Raw genomic sequence first — 6000 nt, forward strand, 5'->3', positions numbered from 1 at the left:
AGAGTAAATTCTGGAATCATTTACCTAATGAAAGCCAGAAAGTGTTTGGCCAAGGGATGTACATCATATCTAGCATTCGTGATCGATGCTAAGAAGGAAAAGAAGGAGGTGCAGAATATTTCGGTGGTGTGTGATTATCTGGAAGTCTTTCCCGAAGATCTTCCCAGATTGCCCTCTGATTGACAAGTAGAATTCTGTATCGACTTGTTACCAGGAACGACGCCGATAGCAAAAACACCATATCGATTAACACCAACAAAGATGAAAGAAATTATGACACAACTTCAGGAGTTATTGGACAAAGGTTTCATTCGACCTAGTTCATCGCCCTGGGGAGCCCCTATGTTATTTGTAAAGAAGAAAGACGGGAGCATGAGAATGTGCATCGATTACAGAGAGCTGAATAAAGCAACAATAAAGAACAAGAACCCGTTATCGAGGATTGATGACCTGTTCAACCAATTGCAAGGTTCGAGCTATTTCTCGATGATTGATCTTAGGTGGGGATACCATTAACTAAACGTGAGAGAGCATGATATCGAAAAGACTACGTTCAGAATAAGATATGGACACTATGAATTTTTGGTTATGTCATTCGGATTAACCAATGCCCCAGCAGCTTTCATGGATTCGATGAACAAGGTTCGTAAAGCATACCTTGATAAATCCTTGATAGTATTCATAGACGATATCTTGATCTATTCGAAAAGCAAGCAGGAGCATGAAAAGCATCTGCGCGAAGTGCTATAAGTTCTAAAAAAGGAGAAGTTGTATGCAAAGTTCTCTAAATGTGAATTTTGGATTCAAGAAGTACAATTTTTGGGTCATGTGGTTAACCAAGAAGGGATAATGGTTGACCAAATGAATATTGAAGCTGTGATGAAGTGAGAACAACAAAAAAGTCCTATGGAGATTCGAAGATTTTTAGGATTAGCTGGATATTATCGAAGGTTTATCCAAGGGTTTTCTTCGATTGCAACTCCATTAACAGATTTGACCCACAAAGGAGCTACTTATGCTTGGAATGAGAAGCATAAGGAATCCTTTGAGAAGTCAAAGAAGAGATTCTGTGAAGCACCGATTCTTTCGCTGCTTGAAGGAGTTGATGACTTCACAGTTTATAGTGATGCATATGGAATTGGGTTAGGTTGTGTTCTGACCCAAAGGGATAAAGTGATAGCGTATGCATCGAGGCAATTGAAGGAGCATGAAAAGAACTACCCCATTCACGATTTGGATTTGGCAGCGGTAGTATTCGCCCTAAAGATATTGAGGCATTATCTTTATGGCACAAAGTGTAAACTTTTCACTGATCATAAGAGTCTCCAATATCTCTTTAATCAGAAGGAATTGAACATGAGGCAACGACGCTGGCTAGAGTTACTCAAGGACTATGACTGTTAGATACTTTACCACCTTGGTAAAACAAATGTTGTTGCTGATGCTCTCAGTCGAAAGGTAAACCTTGAAAAGAAAAGGCCAAGAGCGTTCAGAATTGAAGTTGTCTTGACAATTGTGGAAAATATAAAGAAAGCTCAAGAGGAAGCTTTAGAGAAAAATGACCGAAAGGAAGAATGTTTGGGCAAAATGTTAGTATTCGGTACAAACAACCAAGGGTTAAAGGTATTCCAAGATAGGATTTTGGTACCTAAGACATGAGGATAAGAGTTGTTCTGATGGAAGAAGCTCGCAAGACCATGTACTCGATTCATCTCGGCAGTACGAAAATTTATAGGGATCTAAAACTCTATTACAGGTGGCCGATGATGAAGCTCGATCTTGCTAAGTATGTGGCCGAGTATGTAACTTGTGCTAGGGTTTAGGCACAACATCAGAAACCGTATGGGAGTTTAGAACCTTTTCCTATACCCATGGGTAAATGGGAAGATATTACCATGGATTTTGTGACTAAACTACCCAGAACAAGGAACAGTCATGACATGATTTGGGTGGTCGTTGATCGCTTCACTAAGAATGTGCATTTCATAGAAGCCAAAGCGAAATGGTCTATGGATAAACTTGTGAATTATTACATGAAGGAAATTGTGAGGATTCACGGTGTTCCGTTAACGATTGTATCCAATCGTGACAGCCATTTTACCTCAATGTTTTGGAGGAGTCTACAAGAGGAATTGGGTACCAAGTTGTGTTTGAGTACAACTTACCATCCACAAACTGATGGTCAGAGCGAACGAACAATTCAAACATTGGAGGATATGCTGAGAGCAGGTACCCTAGAATTCCAAGGTAACTGGGATAAACACTTATTTCTAGTATAGTTTTCCTATAATAATAGTTTCCACTCAAGCATCAAGATGGCACCTTGTCACGCTTTGTATGGGGAAAAGTGTAGAACGTCGTCATGTTGGCTGGAAGTTGGGGAAAAGCAGTTTATGGGACCTGAAATTGTCCATCAGACTATTGAAAAGTTGAAAGTGATAAGGGAAAGGATGTTAGCTGCTCAAGATCGACAAAAGAGTTATGCTGACAAGAAAAGACAACTGATAACCTTTGAAGTTGGAGATTCGGTTTTACTTAAAGTCTCGTCGTGGAAGGGACTTATAAGATTTGGTAAAAGGGGAAAGTTGAGTCCAATGTTTATTGGACCATTTAAAGTTCTTCAGAAGATCGGGAATCAAGCTTACAAGATAGAATTACAAGAAGAACTGGAGGGTATTTATAACACCTTTCATGTGTGTTATTGGAGAAAGTTCACGGGAGATGTGCCCGACATAATTCCAATTTCTGAGTTAAGGTTGGATGAAAACAAGAGGTTGATCGAAGAACCTGAGGCAATCGTTGACCGCAAGACTATGAAGTTGCGACGCAAGATGGTTGATTTAGTGCTTGTGCGCTAGAAACATACGAATGGACCAAACCTCACCTGGGAAACGGAGAGTGATATGATGAGTCGCTACCCGTAGTTATTTGTTGAGGTGTGATTCCTTGGACATAATCATCCTAAGGGGATATAATTGTAACACTCGTGTTTCTAGCCTAGGCATTTATATTGAGGTGATAGTCTAGCTTAACCTTTGTAAATCATTTTGAAGAAATGAAAAGGAATTATGTGAATATTATGTGTTTTATGTGTTTTATGCCTAATTACTAGGAGGTAATTAATTAAGAATAAAAATGAGCATCAAAAATAAATATTAGATAAAGCCTATATCTATTAAGAAAGTTGTAGTGGTCGTGACAAGGATTACGGATATATAAAGAATACCAAAATCTGAGTTATAACGAAGAAGTTATGACCTGTCGAAGTTTCACGACAAAACTGGCACGGTGCCGAGTGTCGTAAAAACTGAGTTTTTGATAACCTACTTTTTAGCCTTAGTGATCTAAACGAAAGTCATAGTTCTCCTTAAACCGAGAGTATGTATAAAAAGAACGCCCAAATCTGACTTCGTATGAGGAGGTTATGATTTTTCGAAGTTTCAACCTAGCAGTAGACAGCTAAAAACTCAAATTTTAGATTGAGTGATTTTTAGCCGACACAACCTAAACAAGAATCGAAGGTCTCGTTATTAGCTGTACAATGGCAAAAAGTCTGACGAAAACGGACATCGGATGAAGAAGTTATGAATTTTTAACGGATTTCCTATTCCGGTCTTTTAAAAATAATAATCTGAAAATTAGAGTCAAAATTAGCCGATGAAGTCTAAACCAAAGTTGTAGAGCGTAATTTTACCTACGCGTGTATATAAAGAATGTCAAAAACGGAGTTCGTATATAAAGAATGTCAAAAACCGAGAAAATTCACATAGTCATGTTTTTGCCATGTCACCCTCACTCAAAACGCGCCACGTGTATGAAATCTGTTGAGTCATCCAAAGCCTTGGCACATCCGAGGAGCAACGCGTGTGCAGCCTAGTCTGAGCCTTGCAATGAGTAACACTCTAAAAATTCCAACCAATTTAATCTTTTAAAAAACAACCCAGTTTTGTTAAGTTATTACAAAAAGGTTTTCAATATAATTATTATCAGAGTCTTCCCATAACCATATCATAAAACATAAACATGAGGAGCGGTACGATCACGCCTTTGCCTTGCTACGGTCTTCAGAAGTACCTGAAACATTTAAACCACAACTGTAAGCCCAAAAGCTTAGTGAGATACCCCCAAAATACCAACCACATATACCATACACATAACATGTCATATCATAACAGAACACATAACAACAATGCACTTCGGGTCTACTGTGTGACTGGTCCACCGTACCGGGCCTTCAGTCGACCTGGTCCACCCTCCAAGTCTAGACATATCCATCGAGTCTGCAGTGTGGTTGGTCCGCCCGCACCGGGCCTTCAACCCACCTGGTCCACTCTCTGAATCTACAGTATGACTGGTCCGCCCGCACCGGGCCTTCAGTTGGCCAGGTCCACTCTCCGAACCTTGGCACGTCTGGTCCGCCCTCATGGGGCCTACAACCTATCCGGACCACTCGCTGGGCCTTCAGAATACTCGGTCCGTCCTGGGTATGTTGGCCTACAACACAAAGCAGGACCCGTCTCAACCCAACCCCAGTCAACCAACCATGTGCACATAAACATATAACCATATCACAATTAATCACCAAGCAACCGATCTAGAAGATCACATACATAGTATACTCTGAATAGGATACTGACCTAACCGGTCACTAATATAGCATTATCCTATGTACCAGGATTTCGACCTTAACCAGGTCTCTAACATATACCATCCTAACTACCAGGATGCAAGCATAAAGCAAAGCAATAACATAGCAAATAACAACTACCCGGATTTCCATCCGGTAAAGGGCCGGCCTTGGTGCCCTAGACCCTGTCAATATAGTGAGGATAACTCACCTCGCAACTGCTGAATGAAAAGATGGGATCACGCTGCTCCAACCTCCGACACGAACTCCACCATTGATCGACACCAAAAGATTGAACTCAATAAATACCAATAATTACCAAAATACCCTTGGAAGTTAACTGCTCAACTCTTGGTCAAAGTCAACCTACCTAACTGACTCTACTCGCCGAGTCAGCATGCTGAATCGTCAAGTCCCTATGCTCTGAAAACTCCCATATCGTGACCCAACTCGCCGAGTCGCCTAAGACTTGCCAAGTCCCACGAACTCTGAGTCACTTCCTGCTCAACTCACCGAGTTGTCCCTCGACTCACCGATTCACAGCTCAACAAAAAAGGTTAGGACTTCGCAACTAGACTCGCCGAGTCCAAGAACAGACTCGCCGAGTCCAAGGCAATCTTCAACAGACTCGCCGATTTGTTCTTCCAACTCGTCGAGTTCCTACCTATCTTCATCCAACTCGTCGAGTACACCCATGTGACTCGTCGAGTACCTCTAGTTCTTAATCCATCCAATGGCTTTCTAAGCCTTGTAGGGACTCCGAACAATAGATCTACTCTCCTACAAACCATCCATCACATAAAGTGGCAAACTTTACGTGAATCCGAAGAGATTTAAGCATAATACACTCTTGGGCTAAGGTTTGGGACAAAAGAACTTCACCTACATCTCTTGGACATAGAGTTTATGGCTCCTTGGATCATTACAAGCATAGATCTGAGATAGAAACCTCAGATGTTACATGAAACTCGAGATGGACCTCATTTATGCCCCAAAAACCCCACAATCAATAGATCTAGATGTACAAAAGCTCCAGCAATGAATTATTACCTCAAAAGGAAGCTCCAACTGAAGAATGAACCAAGTCTCTGCGAAGCCCCTTGTTCCAACCTTCTTAATCTTCAAGGATCTCTTCACCAAGCACTTATCAAGGTTCCAAATACTCTCCAATGATCTCACAAACGGATTTAGGGTTTCTGGACTTCAAAAGGGGCTAGGGGGACTGGGGGGAAGGCAGTAAGTCTTTTAAATAGGGTGCAACCCCGAAGATTAGGGTTTTTCTCTCTTCAGCACCAACTCGTTGAGTCCAGCCGCCGACTCGCCGAGTTCGCCACTTTACACGCGACCAGAATCGCGACTCTACTCGCCGAGTA

This window comes from Lactuca saligna, chromosome 8 (assembly GCF_052625555.1).
Source record: "Lactuca saligna cultivar CGN05327 chromosome 8, ASM5262555v1, whole genome shotgun sequence".
Classification (NCBI taxonomy): domain Eukaryota; kingdom Viridiplantae; phylum Streptophyta; class Magnoliopsida; order Asterales; family Asteraceae; genus Lactuca; species Lactuca saligna.